Raw genomic sequence first — 19,869 nt, forward strand, 5'->3', positions numbered from 1 at the left:
GAGCCAGAGAAAATGGACAAGACATTAAATGAATGGTTTGGATTAGTATTCACCAAGGAGAAGGAGACAGACTAGATTGAGATAGGGTGTCGTATGCAAATACTCTGGAAATTGAGGAATAAAGAGAAAGTTTGATGGGACCTTGACAAAGATCTTTGCATCCATTCTAATCACAGATAAGGTCTCAGAGGACTAGAAATTGACCATTATTATTCCTTTGTTTCAGGAGAGCCATGGGGATAATCCAGAAAATTATTGGGTGGGGAATCTGATGTCAGTGGTAGGGAAGCTATTGGATTCTTAGTGATAGGCTTTATTCACATATGGAAAAGCATGGACTTAATATGGGTAGTCAGTGTGGCTTTACATGAAGCAGGTTATATTTTATAAACTAGATTAAGTTTTTTTTTAAAGAGTTGACAACGTCTATTTTCATGGCTAAACCAAATTTGAATCCAATGTACCAAGTCATTGTGGATCCCTTGTGCCTTATTCTTCTGGATTATCCTACCATGAGGGACCTAATTAAAAGTCTTACTAAAGACTTTTAATAGCCAACATCCATAGAACTACCTCATCAATCAGCTTCATCATCTCCTCAAAAAACTCAATCAAATTTGTCAGAAATTATCTTTATCACAGGATGACAAGATATTGCTGGCACGGATAGTGTAGTGGTTAGCACAAGGCTGTTCCAGCGCCAGAGACAGGGACCAGGGTTCAAATCTGCGCTGTCTATAAGGAATAGATATGTTCTCCCCGTGTCTGTGTGGGTTTTCCGAGGGTGCCCATTTCCTTCCATTGTTCAAAACTTACCGAAAGTTGTCGGTTAATTGGGTGTAATTGGGCAGCATTGGCTCATGGGTTGAAATGGCCTTTTACCATTCGCATGTCTAAATTTTAAATTAAGAAGTCCCATTGACCCTGCTCCGCCATTCTAATCATGAACTGATCCATCCTATCACTCAGCCCTACTCCCCATCTTTCTTCCCATAGCCTTTGATGACCTGACTTATCAAATATTTGTCGATGCCTGCCTTAAATACACCTAATGACCAGTTTCACAACCGCCTGTGGCAATAGGTTCCACAGACTCATGACCCTCTGACTAAAGAAATTTTTAATGCATCTGTTTCAAATTGACACCCTTTTATCCTGAAGTTGTGCCCATTTGTCCTGGACTCTCCTACCATGGGAAACATCCTTGCCACATCTACTCTAACCATGCCTTTCAGCATTCAAAATGCCTCTATGTGGTCTTCCCTCATCCTTCTGTACTCAAGTGGATACAGTCCAAGAGGTGACAAATATCGCTTATATGCTAATAAATCTTCTCTGAACTCTCCAATTCCAGCACATCTTTTTTCAAATTAGGTATCCAAAATGTACACAGTAGTCCAAGTGAGGTCTCACCAGATTCCTGTAGAATCTCAACATTCCATCCTGCTTTTATATGCTATCCCTTGAGAAATGAATGCTGACATTGCATTCGTCTTCTTCACCACCGACTCAACCTGGAGGTTAACCTTTAGGGTGTCCGGCACGAGGACTCCCAAATCCCTTTGCACCTCTGAATTTTGAATTTTCTCTTCATCTAAATAATAGTCTGCATATAAAAGCAGAATGGAATGTCCAGTCCACTTTCCATCATTGTGTTTCATCTGCCACCTCTTTACCCATTCTCCTAATTTATCCTAATCTCTCTATAGCCTTTCTGTATCCTCAGCATCACCTGTTTTGGTATCATCTGGAAATTTAGCCAGAAAGCCATCTATTACATAACGCAAATCATTCATATACAATGTAAAAAGAAGCGGCCGCAGCATGAACCCCTGCGGAACAGTGCTGGTAGCCGTTAGTCAACCAGAATAGGAGCCCTTTATTCCTACTCTGTTTCCTGCTGATCAGCCAATTATCTGCCTATGCTCATATCTCTCCTGCAATTCCATAGGCTCTCATCTTGCTTAGCAGCCTCATGTGTGGCACCTTGCTGAAGGCCTTTTAAAAGTCCAAATACACAACATCCACTACATCTCCCCTGTCTATTCTATGCACAAACTTATTCAAATTATTCCTACTGACCCATGTTTTTCCATATACAAGTAAATCTTGTCACTTAGAATCCACTCCAATAGCTTTTCTACTACTGATGCAAGGCTCACCATCCTATAATTTGCAGATTAGCCTGACTCTTCTGCTTTCCAGTGTTCTGGGGTGTCAGCTGTCAACGCTGCAGTGATCTCCTCTCCTCCTTCTCTTACTAACCTGCGATATATTCCATCAGTTCCTGGGAACTTATTCACCTTAATGTCTTTTAACAGATCCAACATTTCTTTCTTCTTGATGACAATATACCCTGGAATATTAGTAAGATCACTGAACCTCCATGTCCTTCTCCATGGTGTGTACTGACGTAAAGTTGTACTTTGCCTATTTCCTCGGGATTTAAGCATGTTCCCTCCTTTGTCCTTGAATGGTGCTATCCTCTCACTAGCTGCCTCTTGTTTTTAATATATGTATAAAACACTGGGGTTTTCCTTACTCTTACTTGCCAAAGACTTTTCATGGCCCTCCTGATACTCTCATTTTTATTCTTTCCTGTTTACTTTATATTCTTTACAGCCATTGTGTGATTTCACCTTCCTAAGCCTTATATTTACTTCCTTTTATTTTAAGCAACTAAACCAACAGCATTTCTTGTTATCCAAGTTTCCTGAATCTTACTATACCCGTTTTCCTCAATGGAACATATAGGTCCTGGAATCTAATCACCTTATTTTCAAACAGTTCCCATGTCAGATGTCGACTTGCCCAATAACAGCTGCCCCATCCACTCTCTCCAGTGCCAAGCTAGTATTATAATTGGTTTCACAATTCAAGTTACAGGGAAAAATTAAACTGGTTAGAACTTTATTCCTTGGAGCAAAGAAGAATGAGGGGAGATTTGATAGAAGTTTACAAGATTGTGAGAGGTATAGACAGAGTGGATGTGAGTAGGCTTTTTCCACTTAGATTGGGGGAGATAATTATGAGAGCTCATAGTTTTAAGCTTAAAGGGGAAAGGTTTAGGGGGAACATTAAGGTAAAGTTCTTCACTTAGAGAGTGGTGGGAGACTGGAATGAGCTGCCATCTGATGTGGTAAATGCACCCTCTATCTTAAATTTTAAAAATAGATTGGATAAATACATGGATGGAGAGGTCTGGACAGTTATGGAATGGGAGCAGGTTAGTGGGACTAGTGAATGATGGTGTGCATAGACTAGAAGGGATGAATAGCCTTGTAGCATTCTAGGGTCTTCTCCCATGTTAGTACTTTACCAAGTCAAGACATTATGTTTATCCTTAACTATCTTTAAACTTAAGGAGTTGTGATCACTATTCCCAAAATGCTCTCCCATTGATACCTCGATCACCTGACTGGGCTCATTTCCCTATACATGGATTGTTTTTTTAATTATATTTTATATAGCTTTTAAGAAAAGGATGGACACACACACAAACAAAGAGAATAGCTCAATGAATGTAGATACGAATATAAATAAATATACAAACAAACTGTATCCTTAAAATGCACATTGAGCTTAGAAATAACCCCTCTGTATCTTAAGAGAAAGGAAAAGAAACAGTGGACAGAAGGGGAGAAGAAGAAAAAGGATAAAAGAGCTGGCATCAACATTTAATACAATTAAAAAAGAAATAAAAATATTAAATTACTAATAAGGGATGAAAATTAAATATAAAATATTTAATAGATAGATTAAACTATCTGGGAATTTAAATAATTCAGATAAGGCTGCCAAATTTCTATGAACATGTTATATTCCTTTCTAAGATTGCAAGCAATTTTCTCCAGAGGTATACAACTTTGCATTTCCATATTCCAACAATCAATATGTAAGAGGAAATCGGATTTCCATGTTACCACTGAACATTTCCTGCCAATTGTCAAAGCGATTTAGACTACTGTGTGCAGTTCTGGTCACCGATTTATAGGAAGGATATTAACAAGACAGAGAGAGTGCAGAGAAGATTTACAAAAATGTTGCCTGGGTTTCAGCATCTGGAATACAAGGAAAGATTGAGCTAATTAGGTCTTTATTCCTTGGAACGTAGAAGGCTTGAGAGGGGATTTGATAGAGGTGTTTAAGATAATGAGAGAGAATAGATAGAGTTGAAGTGGAAAGGCTTTTCCCATTGAGAGTAGGAGAGATGGATACAAGAGGTCAAGGGTTGAGAGTTGACGGGCAAAGGTTTAGGAGTAACATGAGAGGGAACCTCTTTTCTCAGAGAATGGTTACTGTGTGGAATGGGCTTCTGGGAAAGGTGGTGGAGGCAGGGTCAATTTTGTCATTTAAGAAAGAGTTGGATGAGTATATGGATGGGAGGGGGATGGAGAGATATGGGCAGGGTGCTGGTAGGTGGGATTAGAGGAGGGTACTTGGATCAGTGTGGACGAGAGGACCAAATTGGCCTGTTTCCGTGCTGCAATTGCTATATGGTTATATATGGCTAAATTTGGATTTACTTTTAGGGAAGTTAACATTCATGACAGCCAAATTCCCCTAAAGCAGTGGTTCCCAACCTTTTTCTTCCAACTCATATACCATTTTAAGTATTCCCTATGCCATAGGTGTTTTGTGATTAGTAAGGGATTGCTTAAGGTGGGATGTGGGTGGAAAAAAATAAATTTGAAAACCACTGTTTTAATCATGCCTAATTGACTTGTTATGTGCACGGTTTTATAACTCCAAAGGAAATGGGCCAATGACAATTTTCTCAAGCAAAATATTTTGGTAACAATTGGGTCTAGAGCAGTGGTTCTCAACCTTCCCTTCCCACTCACATAGAGTGACATAGACATAGAGAATACTTAAAATGGTATGTGAGTGGGAAGAAAAAGGTTGGGAACCACTGCCCTAAAGGAACAATTGCAGATCAAGAGGGAAGTCCTTCCCTCATAATTTTCATTAATATTTCCCCCAAATTTATCTATAAAAGTCTTCATTTCATGCATAACCAGGTAGAATGTATAAAAGTACCAAAATCTATGCCACACTTAAAACACATATTTAAAATTTCCAATTTACTTATGATGTAACTTTGAGGTGTGAGATATTGTTGATGTCAAAAATTGAAATGTATCATTCTATAATCTTGAATTAATAAGAGCTGTCATACTATCTAAGCATAAATTTGACCAGCATTATTGATCAATTACAATGCCTAAATCTGATTCCCATCTCTCCTGAGATCTATGTAACCTTTTCCCTAGCATTATAATTGAGTATGGATCCTTCCCTGGTTTGACAATCTTCCTACCATTCCAAGATAGATCTTATAATTTCTGCCTCATCAAAGTCCCAGTTAATATTGAAGAGATTCAAGTCAACTACTATGTCTATCTTGCCACTTTTACATTTTACCATAATCTGCTGACATATCTGTTTCTCATATTGGCTATTGGGTGGCCCGTTGTATAATCCCATCTTAGTGAGAGTAACTTCTTATATCCAATGAGCCATCCTTTTGTCCTTTCTGAATGCAACTATGACATTCTCCCTGATAAATAATGCAAGTAAACACTTTTTTCTTCTTCCCTATCACACCTGAAATCTACAAGTCCTGAAACATTCAATGTGCTCTCATCCATCATTTCAGGAAGGTTAACCATTCAAAATGTGTAATTCCATTTTATGTCACCTTTCCATTGACAATGTCATTCTGTCACCATTTTCTGTTCACTAAGATTTCTAAATCTTCCTTTCCATAAGGTTGTTTCTTAGGAGTCCACCTGTCTATATCATTCATTAATCATCTTGTGAGCCTGTGTAGTTCCACCAATTATTGCCAAATCCTTTTCTTTGGTTAGCCCTGTATCCCACTGATTTCCACTACTGATCAAGATTACTCTATTGAAGCTATCAGTTTTCCTGTCCCATGTTCACTCAGTTGGAAACCATAGGTTTAAAATCCTTTGAAAAAAAATAGCTGCTTTCAAGCTTATCATAAAACACCTACAAAATACAATTATTAACTTAAATGACTAGCTTCCTCCAGCTTATCCTGTTCTTCAAACTAGCTACTTCCCCAATCACATCGCTGCTAGTTACTAATACTTAACTCTCCATTTCCAACTCCTGCTTGCAAAACACCTTCACATTTCCCATTCTTCCTGTCATCTCCTACAAAGCTATCCTAAAATCTCCTCAAAAATCACCCTTCTCATTTTCTTGTCTCCCTCTCACTGTCTCCAAACCATTTCTCCAACTGCTTATCCTTCGCCACGAAGCATTCACACTGATGGACATTGAAAAATGCACTTTGCTCCTTCTCAAGATGCCAAAATGTAAAAGAGCAGTTTGCTGGACTACTCTCCTTGCACTCTAACTGCAATATTTTAAGCAATTCCACAAATTTAGTTTACCAGTTAACCTCTCCACCATAATTAGTTAAATAATGTTGACCTTACTCCATTTGAACTGTTCTCTCACTGTAATTCCACTCTCTGTACTGTGATTTATTCTCCAATATTTCGGTTTGGAATGACTTCTTGGATAGCATACTCAACAAACTTTTCACTGCACCTTTGCAAGATGATGATAAACATAAACTTGAAACATTCAGATGACAAAAGCAGTAAATGTAGAAGCATTGTCATTATCTTCTACCTATTAACATAGGGGGGGGGGGCATGTATGTGTGTATCTACCAATTGATAACAAAATTGCATCTGTTATGTCCCAATTACATGATATTGCAAAATATGACATTTGTAAGATCCCTGCCCAACACAACATCCTGCGACCACCACTAAAAGTAACCTTCTCCTCCACAAAACCCACCATCTCTCATCCAAGTTGACAGAGGACATAACTCAGCTAAGAAACTAGGAGAGGTATGGAGAGAAGATGAGAAAGAAAAATAAAGGTAAAAGCCTGGCAATTTGAAGTACAAAAAAATTGTTAGAAACACTTGTTTATGTAGAAACATGGAAAATAGTTGCAGGTGAACACCATTCAGCCCTTTGAACCTGCTCCACCATTTAATATGATCATGGCTGATCATACGAAATTATGTGCTGTCTTTATACCCCTTGATCTCTTTAACCGAGAGACACATCTAACTCCCTTTTAAACACATCTAATGAACTGGTTGCCACAACTTTCTGTGTTAGGGAGTTCCAGAAGTTTGCCACTCCCCAAATAAAAATGTATGTTCTCATTTGTCCTAAATAGCTTACTCCTTTTATCCTTAGACTGTAATCGCTTGTTCATGACTTCCTCAACATTAGGAACATTAGGAACATTCTTCTTGCATCTAACCTGTCCAGTCCTGTCAGAATTTAACATCTTAATGAGATGTCCTCTCATTCTTCTAAATTCTATTGAGTATAATCCTAATCTATGCAGACTTTCTTCATAGGTCAGTCCTGCCATCCCACCCAGGAATCAGTCTGGTGAACCTTCACTACGCACTCCTCACCCCCACCCCACCATTTCTTCCCTCCCCCAGAGCAGGAATACAAGAACATCTTTCCTCAGATTAGAAGCGTCAACCTGCACAAAATACCCAAGGCCCTATAAAACTGTAGTTCTGACCTTCCTGTTTCTATATTCAAAACCTTTGAACTGTTTGCACTCAGTTCAGAGATACACAAACTTGATACATTATTAGATTAACACTTTACAAACAAGTACATTACCAGAAAAAAAATGGGGGAAAGAACAAAGAGAGGATGTGGGGTGAAGGTCCTGATAAAGCAGAAAACTCTGGTAACTAAAGGTGAAATAGAATGATACTAAAAGTCGTATCTAAACAAAATATGATTGAACACCAGCAAGGAGGAACAAAAGTATAAAGCATCAACAAAAAGATGGCAAGGATGAACGCTCTGACTAAAAGTGAACAAGGCCGTATGGGGAAAAAAAAGTAACAAATTTGAAAGAAACTTACCCACAGCACCACCTAAAGGCACAAGGTCAAAAATGATAGCTTGATAAACAGTTGGGGACCTGAAAAGTAAAAAAAGATAATAAATGAATTAAACAATTTAGGTCTAATCTTACCTGAAAATATCATTGCATGGTAGCATGTAAGTCAACAGAAACTTGCTCTTATGAACTGCTTTAGCAAGAGCATTACAAGGCAAATTATGTCATCAAGTCACAAAATTACCAGGTTACGACAAAGGGGGGTGTGTGTGTGTGTGTGTGTGTGTGTGTGTGTGTGTGTGTGTGTGTGTGTGTGTGTGTGTGTGTGTGTGTGTGTGTGTGTGTGTGTGTGTGCGCGTGCGTGCATTTAAACTTCTATTCTTTAGAGTCAGAATGCATGAAGGAATGGGTACCATGAATGATGGAATGATTGAAAGTAAACACTGAAGATACAACAGGTATTTTGAATATACAGTTAAGAATGGTATAAAAAGGGTGGATTGTCAGCCCATAAGCCAATGCAAGTCTTCAAATGCAGAGGATATGGGTGAACAGATCTTGGAATGGCAGTTTAGATTAGCTCATATTTTTTGGAGGATAAAAAGTTGGAAGGACTATCGGCAAATTAGTAGCATAGTCAAGTCCAGAATTAGCAAAGGCAGAGGTGAATGTTTTGATGTGTGCATTACTTTTTTATAAAGTCGTATTGTGGTGGCTCACCACGAGGCAGGCGAACCGGCACCGCTTGTAAGCCACGTGGTGGGCAACCAGCCAAAATGGCACTGTCAGGGGGTTTCCCTTCCTTCCAGCACGGGGCTCAGAAACCCACGCTGGGGGACCACATGACGCCCGGGTGATATCAACGCCCTCCAGCGCGGTTCTCAGGTCCAGGCTGGGAGTATAAGGGCAGCCCAGCAGCCTGCAATAAACTAGTCTGCTCACTGAGCTCAACCCGTCTGACTGTGTGTGTTATTGTACAATTGGTGACCCCGACTGGTTCAAACGTCTTTGAACCCATCATGAGCAAGTCTGGGATCTGCACTATAGCTGTAAAACTGCCTGAATTCTGAGTTCAGGAGCCGGAGACCTAGTTCGGCCACGCGGAGGCTCAGTTTCATCTCTGCCAGATTTCGTCCGACATGACCAAATTCTACCATGTGGTCGCTGCCCTGGACCAGGCCACCGCCAGATGCGTGCTGCACCTTGTTCAGAACCCACCCACCGAGAACAAATACGAGACCATCAAGCGAGTGCTTACTGGGTCCCTCGGACTATCCAGACACCAGCGTGCCGCTCAGATGCTGCACCTCGACGCCCTGGGGGACAGGTTCCTGATGGAGCTGATGGACGAGATGCTCACGCTCATGGGTGAGCACACCAACTGCCCACTCTTCGAGCGCATCTTCCTCAATCATATGCCCGGGGACATCCAGCCACTGTTGGTCAAGGAGAGCTTCACCGACCCGAGGAAGGTTGCCCAGAAGGCCGAAGAGATATGGCTCGCATGATTCATGGAGGGCTCAGTGGTCCAGCAGGTCACGAGGCACAGGCATGACCATGCCAAGCCTGTCCCTAGCACTGTGGTAGAGCACCCGGCCCCTACAGGGGCCCCCAAGAGCATAACCAAGGCCACAGCATCCGCTCCAGGCCTCTGCTTGTACCACCAGCGCTGGGGAGCCAAGGCTCGGAAGTGTCGTCAGCCCTGCTCGTTCCAGGGAAACGACCAGACCGGCCGATGTTAATGACTGCAGTGGCTGGCCAATGACACAGCCTCCTCTACCTGTGAGTCTCAATCAGCGGCCGGCAGTTCCTCATTGACATTGGAGCCCAGATCAGCGTCATCCCGGCCAGAGCAATCGAGTCCAGGAACCGACCTCGTGCACCTCCCCTCCATGCAGCCAACACAACTGCAATCCGGATGTACAGAGACAAGACAGTCCATTTCCAGATCGGCCAACGGAATTTCGCGTGGAGGTTCACCGTCTCGTCCTTCCTGACTGCCATCTTGGGTGCAGACTTCCTCCTCGTGAACGGGCATTTGGTGGACATTTGAGGTAGGCACCTGGTGGACGCCTGTACCTTCCAGGCCATTCGCCACGACACCTCCCACTTGGAGCAACTGCAGGTGGCCACGATCAGCACACCCATAGGCAAGTTCCAGCGAATCCTGGATGAGTTCCTGACACTCCTCAAGCCACAGTTCTCCGCTGCCTCGCCGCACCACAGGGTGTTCCACAACATCACCACCCAGGGCCCACTGGTTCACGCCAAGGCACGCCGTCTCCCACCTAACAAGTTCCAGGTAGCGAAGGAGGGATTTTCGCACCTGTTGGAACTGGGGATCATTCGGCGGTCCGACAGCCCATGGGCCTCGCCGCTCCACGTGGTCCCAAAAGCGGCCCTGCGGAGACTATCGATGACTCAATGAGGTAACTGTTCCTGACCGTTACCCCATCCCTCACATCCAAGACTTTACAGCCAATCTGCACATTGCGAGGGTTTTCTCCAAGGTTGACCTGGTGCGTGAATATCACCAGATCCCAGTGCACCCTGAGGACATACCCAAGACGGCCATCATCACCCCCTTTGGCTTGTTTGAATTCCTGCGCATGCCGGTCGGGCTCAAGAATGCCGCTCAGACCTTCCAGTGCCTCATGGACTCTGTGGGCAGGGACTTGGTATTCGTCTTTATTTATATGGATAACATCCTTGTCGTCAACAAGGTCCAGGTGCAACACAAGGCCCACCTACGTGCCCTTTTTTTCCAGCTGGCCGACCTCGGCCTTACCATCAAACCAGCCAAGTGCCAGTTTTGGAAAGAGTCCATGCAGTTCCTGGGCCATACCATCACGGCCAAAGGAGCCACGCTCGCTGCTGCGAAGGTCATCGCTATCAGAGAGTTCCCACGCCTGGACAGCCTTAAGGAGCTGCAGGAGTTCGCGGGTATGGTCAACATTTACAACCACTTCATCCCGGGAGCTGCGCGCATTATGCAGCCGCTATTCGCCCTCATCACAGCCAAGCACAAGACGCTCGCTTGGAACCCAGAAGACTGCAATGCATTCAAGGCCACCAATGAATGCCATCGCGAAGGCCACCATGCTCGCCTACCCGCACACCGACTTGCATATGGCACTCTCTGTCGATGCCTTTGCCACAGGAGTCGGTGCCATCCTGGAGCAGCAGGTGAATGGACATTGGAAGCCTCTGGCATTCTTCATCCGACTGCTCCGTCCGCTGGAACGCAAGTATAGTGCCTTCGACCGCGAGTTACTGGGCATGTACCTGGCGGTGCGGCATTTCCTCTATTTTTTGGAGGGGAGGTCTTTTACCATATTCACCGACCACAAACCCCTCACCCTGGCGCTCGCGATGGCAAAGGATCCCTGGTCGGCCCACCAGCAGCATCACCTCTCCTTCGTGTCGGAGTTTACCACCAACATTCAGCACAAGGCAGGGAAGGACAATGTGGATGCCAATGCACTCTCGCAACCGGCCATCTGCACGCTGACTTCGACCATCTCATCCGGGACCAGGAATCTGATGAGGAGACGAGGGCCTTCAAGACCACCTGTGGTTCTGAGACCTCCTGACTCCGAGCGGCGAAGGTACCATCCTGTGCGATATCTCTTTGGGCACCCCGTGGACAGTGGTTATCCAGCAGTGGTGCAGGCAGTTCTTCCGTCATATCCACGACCTTTCACATCCGTCCATCAAGTCCACGGTCCGGATGGTGGCAGAACGGTTTGTATGGCATGGGCTACGGAAGCAGATCGCAGTCTGGGCCAGGACATGCACCCATTGCCAGACATCCAAGGTGCATAGGCACACCAGTGAGTTCAAGCACTTTGAGGAACATTCCAGCCACATTCACATGGACATCGTCGGGCCCTTACCCGTTTCCCGGGGCAATCATTACCTGTTTATGGTGGTAGACTGCACCACTTGCTGGTCTGAGGCAGTCCCGATGCCAGACACCTCCACCGACTCCTGCTCCCGACAACTATTGCATGGTTGGGTCACCTGGTTCGGTGTCCCGGGTAACCTCACCAGTGATCGGGGTGCCCAGTTCACATCTGTGCTCTGGGCACAGTTCGCCATCAGGTTGGGGATCCAGCTACATCACACCACGGCCTACCACCCACAGGTCAATGGACTGGTCGAACGTCTGCACCGCCACCTTAAATCGGCACTCATGGCCCACCTCACCAGTCCCAACTGACCAGACGAACTATCTTGGGTGCTCCTGGGCATCCGCTCCACTCCCAAGGAAGATCTGCAGGCGTCATCAGTTGAGCTGGTCTACGGTGTGCCGCTGGCACTACCTGGTGAGTTTGTCAACGCACCTCACAATCCCCAGCGGTCACCACACGAACTACTTCCTCACCTTAGGGCATGCTTGGACTTGTTCAAACCCCCACTGTCACCCAGGCATGGCACCCGTCCGTCTCACGTTCCTGGCGAACTGATTTCCGCGGAGTACATTTTCGTTTGGCGTGACCCGACTGCGGCACCTCTGCAGCGATCGTAAGAGGGGCCGTACAGGGTTGTACAGCATTCCAACTCGATGTTCACGGACATTGGCGGCAGGTGGGAGCTGTGTACCATGGACAGGCTGAAGCCAGTGCACCTCGATCCCACTGAGCCCTTGGTCATTGCCCAGTCCAAGAAGCGAGGCCGCCCGGCGAAAAAGGACATTGGCGTCAGTTCTGGGGTGGGGGTGCTGTGTGGCGGCTCACCACGAGGCTGGAAAACTGGCCCCGTTTGTAAGCCATGCGGCAGGGCAGCCGGCCTAAATGGTGCCGTCAGGGGAGTTTCCCTTCCTTCCAGCACGGGGCTCAGTAACCCGCACTGTGGGGACCATGTGATGCCCGGGTGACATCAGCGCCCTCCAGCGCGGTTCTCAGCCAGTTCTGGGCTGGGAGTATAAGTCCAGCCCAGCAGCCTGCATTAAACTAGTCTGCTCACTAAGCTCAACCCGTCTGGTTCTGTGTTATTGCTGGAGGAGTGTAGCTGCCGCTACAATATGTTAATTTCCTTTGAGGAGTTCATTCAAAGGGTAATATTTTAAACTTCGGCAGTTATTCCTTCAGTCAATTTGGCCCTGACAAAAACCATGACAAATGTTGTTAATTCAGAATTAAACTAAAAAGAATGCAACCAACGAAGAGTATTTTTAACAATGTGTCTGGTCTTTTACAGTTATCACACAGAACCAATCAAAATATTAATTATACATGCAAAAGCACTCATCCATTTGGCTCACCTTAAAAACCTGACTTTCAATAGAACTTTTTAACAAAACAACATACTTTGAATGATAGGAGCATGATGTCAAAGCTAACTTTAAAATAAGGAATTCTCTCTGCTATCAACCAAAATTAAATTTCAGCACTTGAAATGTTTCAAAATTGAATGATCTGATTAGGGTGAAGCAGTCAATAATAAAGTGCAACTTAATAAATCATGTGAATTTTTATTTTGTTGAAACCTTCACAAACTCCTAGCACCATCTGTTATCATCAAAACTATATGACAAGATATGCTATATAATTAATAGGTAAACAACAATCTAATTAAAATGGACAAATACCCCATGTTCATGCCATTTGGGAGCTCTAATTACAGGCTAAATTTTAAGCTTGAATTAAATATTTAAGCTGGAAAATTAACTTTCCCTCTACAGCCTTGAATACATTAATACAAATCTGTGAAGTCATTTTCAACACAAGAGTTGGATGCCAGAGAAACTTCGCTGTTTCTGTGTACTGACCTGTGTTAGCTAGATATTCTTTTATTCACCATAAAATGCATTTGTTTGGAACATGTTCCAGTAGAAGAGATTACATTCAAAAGGTGGTAATGCTAGAATTATGGAATCACTATTACTTCAAAGCTTGAGACAACTTGGCATCTATCAGTTGTAAGTATCAAATAATCTGCACTTAAATGCAAAAACTAAGATAGAAATTACCTTTTTAATATAAATTATTGAACATATCAAAATGCCCCTACAGTAGCACTTTAGTTGTATATAGCAAAGACCAACATGAATGAATACATGCTATGAGATGGAAATGTTTAAGGTAATAACATCTTCAAAACAAACCCCTTTTCAACCTGTTTCAATGATAAATCTATTTTAAAGACTAATTTAACTGAATGAAATACCCAAATTAAATGCAAAAGTCTGATTTTATTCATTTAAACCCAAGGAATATATCAAAATCTCTATGCAAGAATTAGAGTGAAAATTATACTCCACAGTGAAGTTTCTAAGTGCATTAGATCTCAGATAAAAGGAGTCAAGTACAATGATTTTTTTAAAAACTTTATATTTAATACTGCCTCCTTATGAGTTAATGGTGAAGTTTTATGATATCAAATCCGTCTCAATTAAAACAGAGGTGTGTAGAAATTTCTTCTCTCATACAGTAGTGAAACTCTGGACCTTTCTGCCCAAAATGAGGGCGGCATGGTTAGCGTAGCAGTTACAGCGTTCCAGTTTCCTCCCACCAAAACATTTGGGTTGCAGGTTAATATGGGTGTAATTGACATCATGGGTTTAAATGATTGAAATCGGCTTCTACCCTGCTGTAAATATTTTTTTTAAATAATTTTTAAAAAGCTTGGTGGAGGCCTCATCATTCAATACATTTAACATAGAGCTAGATAAGTATTTTTAAAGTTCAAAATATGAATCTGTTACAGAAGAGGAGTTGAGGCCAGCATGGATCATACAGAATAGTTTGACCAGCCTGATGGCCTACTCGTGTTCACATTTTTCTTTGTTCTCTTATCTTCAGTAACAGATGAAAACCTTTAGAAACAAATTTGTAAAATTTGTCTGAAAACAACAGGAATGAGACTTCTCAAGAAGATTTATTTCAGATTGCATTGGCAGTAGCAAGAAAATGTATAGCAATAACATGGAAATCGGACACCCATTTAGGTATGGAGCAATGGAACACAGAAATGCATAGCTGTGTTCCTCTCGAAAAGATTACTTTTAATCTGAGAAATAAATATGATGTATTTTTGAAAATTTTTCCCCCGTATCTACAAATTGTGGAAATTAATTTATAGAAGTTTTCCCTAAACTTTGAAAACCTTGTTAACCTCCTTGGAAGTATTAAAACATACAAATGGTCAGAGCTGTGTGGTGAGGGGTGTCCTCTGGTAACCAGGTTTCTTTTATTGTTTTTCTTATTTTTCTTTATTTCTCTTTTTCATGTTTTTTCTTATTCCTCTTTCTTTTCTGGGTGTTCTGTTAAGGGAGAGGAGATTGGGGTGTTGATGTTTGATTATTGTATTTTATATTTGGCTATGATTACATGTATGGAAAAAAAATTAAATAAAATTTTCAAAAAAAGATTTCTTTCTGTTTCAGATTTTGTGAAAGAAAATGCAATATTGAATGAACAAATGTTTACTCAATATCATGGCAAAGAAGGAAAATGAATTCTCAGAAGTGCTTCACAAATATAATTTAATTTTGATGGACAATGAATGTTACGCCAAAAAAGCAATCAAATATGGTTTTAATGTTTGTGTCCCAGCAAACCTATGTTTCTAAATTAACATACCGATGGTTTACTGTCGCATTGTTGACTGATGGAAAAGTAGTATGATAAATTGCAGGATTTCCTTTTACAATACAATTCCATTGGTATCACTGCAGGGATATTACTCCTAGGGTTCAGAAAACAAAAATCAACATATCCAAGATCATTCTCATAATTTTTCTGTGCCAAAAACTTGGAAATTAATGTCTATCTAATGTCAACAAAGAATCAATTCTCGATGATAAGCAAATCTCAAATAGAAAATACAACATTAAAAGTCATCTTGGATATATCAGTATCAGATGTGGTGGGCCAATCTCACTGGTAGGATTCAACAAAGTTAAAACCTGGAGAAATCCAGAGATTCATAATAAATATTAAAATTCATGTAATAAACAAAATGAAAATAGAAGAAACACACCATTTGGTCCCTTCTCTTGTTCTGCTATTCAGTGTTACAGCTGATCTCCTATCTCCATGACACTTTTCTCCACTTATTCTATATCTCTCGATTCTCTCAATATCTATCTGTCTGAATATACTCAACAACTGAGCCACCCGTTCTCTTGAACAATTTCTATGATGCATTAGCCTCTGAATAAAGAAATACCAAGATTCTCCACCCTTCATGTGAAGAAATCTCTTCTCGTATCTATCCTAATTGGCTCAACTCTTACTTTGAAACTGTAATAATCTTAACAGACAATCCCATAGATAGTACATCAAGTCCAAAAGGGTCTAGAACTGAAGTATTAACTGCTTCTCTCTCTATAGATGTTGCCAGAACTGTGAGGGTCTCCAGCATTTTATGCTTTTAGTTTTGATTTCCAGCATCTGCAGTTTTTAAAAAAATCATTCTAGGCTGTGGTCCCCGATTTTGGATGACAAGCCAGATTAAAACAAAACATTAACCCTGCATTTGCCTTGTCAAACCACTCAAGAATTAAATACTAATTTTGGAAAATAATAATTTTGTAAGTTATCAAAACAAGAAATAAATTTATGTCCCTCATTTTGCAGACGGAGAATGTCCATTGAGCTGCAAGCTTATTCAACTATACTAGACCTGATCTGATTTTTGCCATATCTGATTCCCTGGTGCCATACTGCTCATGCTCAAGTGGGGAAGAATGACAAAGATGCCAGCAACTGTCACTCAATTGGTTACAGATCTGGTCAATTTATGTAAGGCCGAAACTTGCTCCTGTCTAAATGGCAGTTCCTTTTGCCAGCAAACTACCAGATACTGTCAGCAAAGTTCAACTCTTTATACTAAACTGATACAACAATATTTTCTACAATGTACTCATCTTTGAATGTTAAAGATTCACTAGAATTCAAGAGAGCTTAATTAAGTGATCTGAACTTTTTTTTACTCATCTAAATTTAAACTCACAATACAATCTCTTCCAACGATAGTATAACGCACAGAGTTTATTTTTATCCACCACCCCCCCCCCCCACCCTTGTCCTGCTACAACTAAAAATAAAGTCTTATAAATTATACACATACAAAAAACACAGTGGGGTCAATGACCCCAACGTAAACCTAGCAAAATGCCTAGGGAAGAGAAAAAAAAACATCCAAAGTAACAGAAAAACCAAAGGTAAGGGATAAAAAGAAAAAAATGACTATCAGAGCATGTCATCTGAGCCATGCCCCATTTCCTTGATCCTATTCGTTTTTTTGTCGGGAAGGATCGTTTCAGTACCCTTGTTCCAGAGGGGGATAGTCATATCTGCAAACCAGATAAGGCTACCACACTCGAACAAATGTGTCATATTTCCTTCTTAAATTGTATGTGGTTTTCTCCACGGGAATGCAACTCTGTATTTCCTTATTCCATCGTGTAATGTTTAGTTGTAAATTGGAAGTCCGCTGAACTTTAATTGGAGCATTCAAAAGACTATTGAACAATTAATTTTTTTTTAAATTATTTAATCATCATAATAAATTATACAATAAAAATACAAACAAAGAGATAACATTTTATCCCTTTACAACCCCCACCCCTACCCTAACCCACCCCACCCTCCCAACCCCCTTCTAACTACCCCAAAGGAAAGAACAAAGCAAAAGGAGATCAATGAATGTAACACCCATCAGTTCTTTGCCATGGCTTGGGGCACCACCACCAATGAGTGGGGGGAAAATATTAATAATTCAACTGCATATATTCTATATACAGGCTCGTTTTAACAAAAAGGGAATAATTATTACATAAATTATGTTATCTTTTCCAACTAAATACAAGATCTCATTTCCAAATGGCATCATTGAATACTCAAATTGGTCTCATTTTTCCAAGTTATTGCCAAACATTTTCTAGCCACAGCTAAAGCTAATCTCAAAATAGCAATATCAAATTTATTCAATTTTAACTCCAAGCTCAGTTTCTTAATATAACCCAATAAAAATACCAAAGGATCAAATGGAAGTTTAAGTTTGAAAATGGCTTTCAAAAATTCCCTAATTTTATTCCAAAGAGATTTGACCATCTCATATAACCAAATAGAATGTAAAAAAGAACATCTAAAACATAAATCAGAAGAAATAAACTTATATTTCCTTAATTTCTCCAGAGTTAAGTATAACTGATGAAGTAAATTATAATGAACCAATCTATACGTTACATTTCCAATTTTAGTCATACTATCCTCACATAAAGTCATCCAATCATCTTGAGAAATCGATATGGACAAATTGTTTTTCCATTTTAATTTAGATTTATTTACATCCAGCTTAAGCATTTTATTCTGCAATAAAGTATACATCTCAGATATAAATCCTTTCTTACCACCATCAGTAAGTAGACTTTCAAATTTAGACCGCCTAGATAGCCGTAATGTATGCCCAAAATTATCCAACAATAATGCTTTAACTTGATCATTTTAAAAAAAGAGTATTCAAAGATCTGAATGCTTTGGTGAGGAAAATTTTGTGGAAAGGTAAAATGGCGAGGGTGTCATTACAGAAATTAACTTGGAAGTATGCTTTAGGAGGGTTGCAACTTCCTCTTTTTCAGAATTATTCTGAATCGGCAGTTAAAATGTATTAATAGGATGTTTGAAGTGGATAAACCTTTGATATGGACTAATATTGAACTATCTCATATTGATGAGAAGAGGATGGATCTGTTTATTTATATATGGAATCCTCAGTTATTATATAATTACAATTTGCTAGTGTTGAAACATTTAATGGAATTATGGACAAAGAAGAATTAAATTATAGGTATTTAAGGTAAAATTTCGGCTAAAACTCTTTTGTTTCAAAATAAGCCTTTTCCTTTCACACTTAATGATCAACTTTTGAAGTTATGGGAACAGAAAGGAATTAAATTGGGAGAAGATTGTTACAAAGCTGGATATTTTATTTTGTTTCAAAGAATGAAAGAGAAATATGAAATATCTTCAAATACTCTTTTTTCTTAATATCAAGTTAGAACAATTATTAATTAATTAGAGCAACTATTATTACATATCAATAAAACTTGCCAAGTATTAATACATTTCCAGCATCAAACAAAAGAGCATTAACAGAACTAAATCTCTATTGTGAACTTCACAGTAGACCAATATGAGCTACAAAACCTTGGCAGTTACATGCTAAGCCATATAATTAAAATTACTGTCTGATGGACACATTTTTATTCAATCTTAAAGCATCTCAAGTAAAAGGAATAGAAAGACCTTGTATAAAAATGGCATTTCGTAGAAATTTTATTTTTTAGGGCTTATCAATGCAGCTCACAAATAATAGATTGCATTTAAAGTACAAACACTATTCTCGAGACAGATCCAGCAAACAACGATTATTTTACATGCATCAACTTAACACTCCCCATAAAAAATAATAAATTATCAATAACAGATAAAAATATAAAATTAATCATTTAATGTGCATTAAAACAAAACTGTAAATCACTTTTGTACAAAAGAATACAACACACTTAAAATCTTGCAAAGATTTGGTTATGTTACTTGCAATATTGTACTGTATACATTTATTTCTACCAATACAAAAATAGAGGTTTCAACAAATTCATACATCTTTACCTCTCCCAACATATAAATTAAGCAAAATAGTTCTGCATATGTACCTAAAAACAATGCAGCAGCATCTTAGCTGCAAGGACCGCAATGATTAAAACAGGACTACAACAACCATATGGGCAATTAAGGATCAGTGATTCCGCAATGGTCACATCCCAAGAATGAAAAAAATAATTTGCCAATTTAATTCTGGCATAGAGGCCAGAAATACAGGTGCAGACATGCAAAATGTTAAAGCTTGAAAGAATTAGATAAGGGTAGGTGGGATATTAGGTACAAGAATATGGTAGGAATTAAAAACTATGAAAATTCTATA

At 40.4% G+C, this 19,869-nt stretch overlaps 1 protein-coding gene across 14 annotated transcripts in view; it reads right to left on the minus strand.

Moving 5' to 3' along the window:
- tbc1d5 (TBC1 domain family, member 5) overlaps nucleotides 1-19,869 on the minus strand; it is a 538,200-nt gene that overhangs the window by 407,176 nt on the left and 111,155 nt on the right. For 9 of the 14 annotated variants that reach the window (XM_069913049.1, XM_069913042.1, XM_069912991.1 and 6 more), the window contains one exon: nucleotides 7,955-8,013. The exons of 2 other annotated variants lie outside the window; for them this stretch is intronic. The gene's annotated coding sequence lies outside the window, so the exon portion shown is untranslated. Of the gene's footprint in view, nucleotides 1-7,954; nucleotides 8,014-15,518; nucleotides 15,625-19,869 lie in introns of those variants that run through there. 3 more of the 14 variants (XM_069913029.1, XM_069913012.1, XM_069913052.1) reach the window with 2 other exon arrangements.

The sequence above is a fragment of the Narcine bancroftii genome, chromosome 1, assembly GCF_036971445.1.
Source record: "Narcine bancroftii isolate sNarBan1 chromosome 1, sNarBan1.hap1, whole genome shotgun sequence".
NCBI lineage: Eukaryota > Metazoa > Chordata > Chondrichthyes > Torpediniformes > Narcinidae > Narcine > Narcine bancroftii.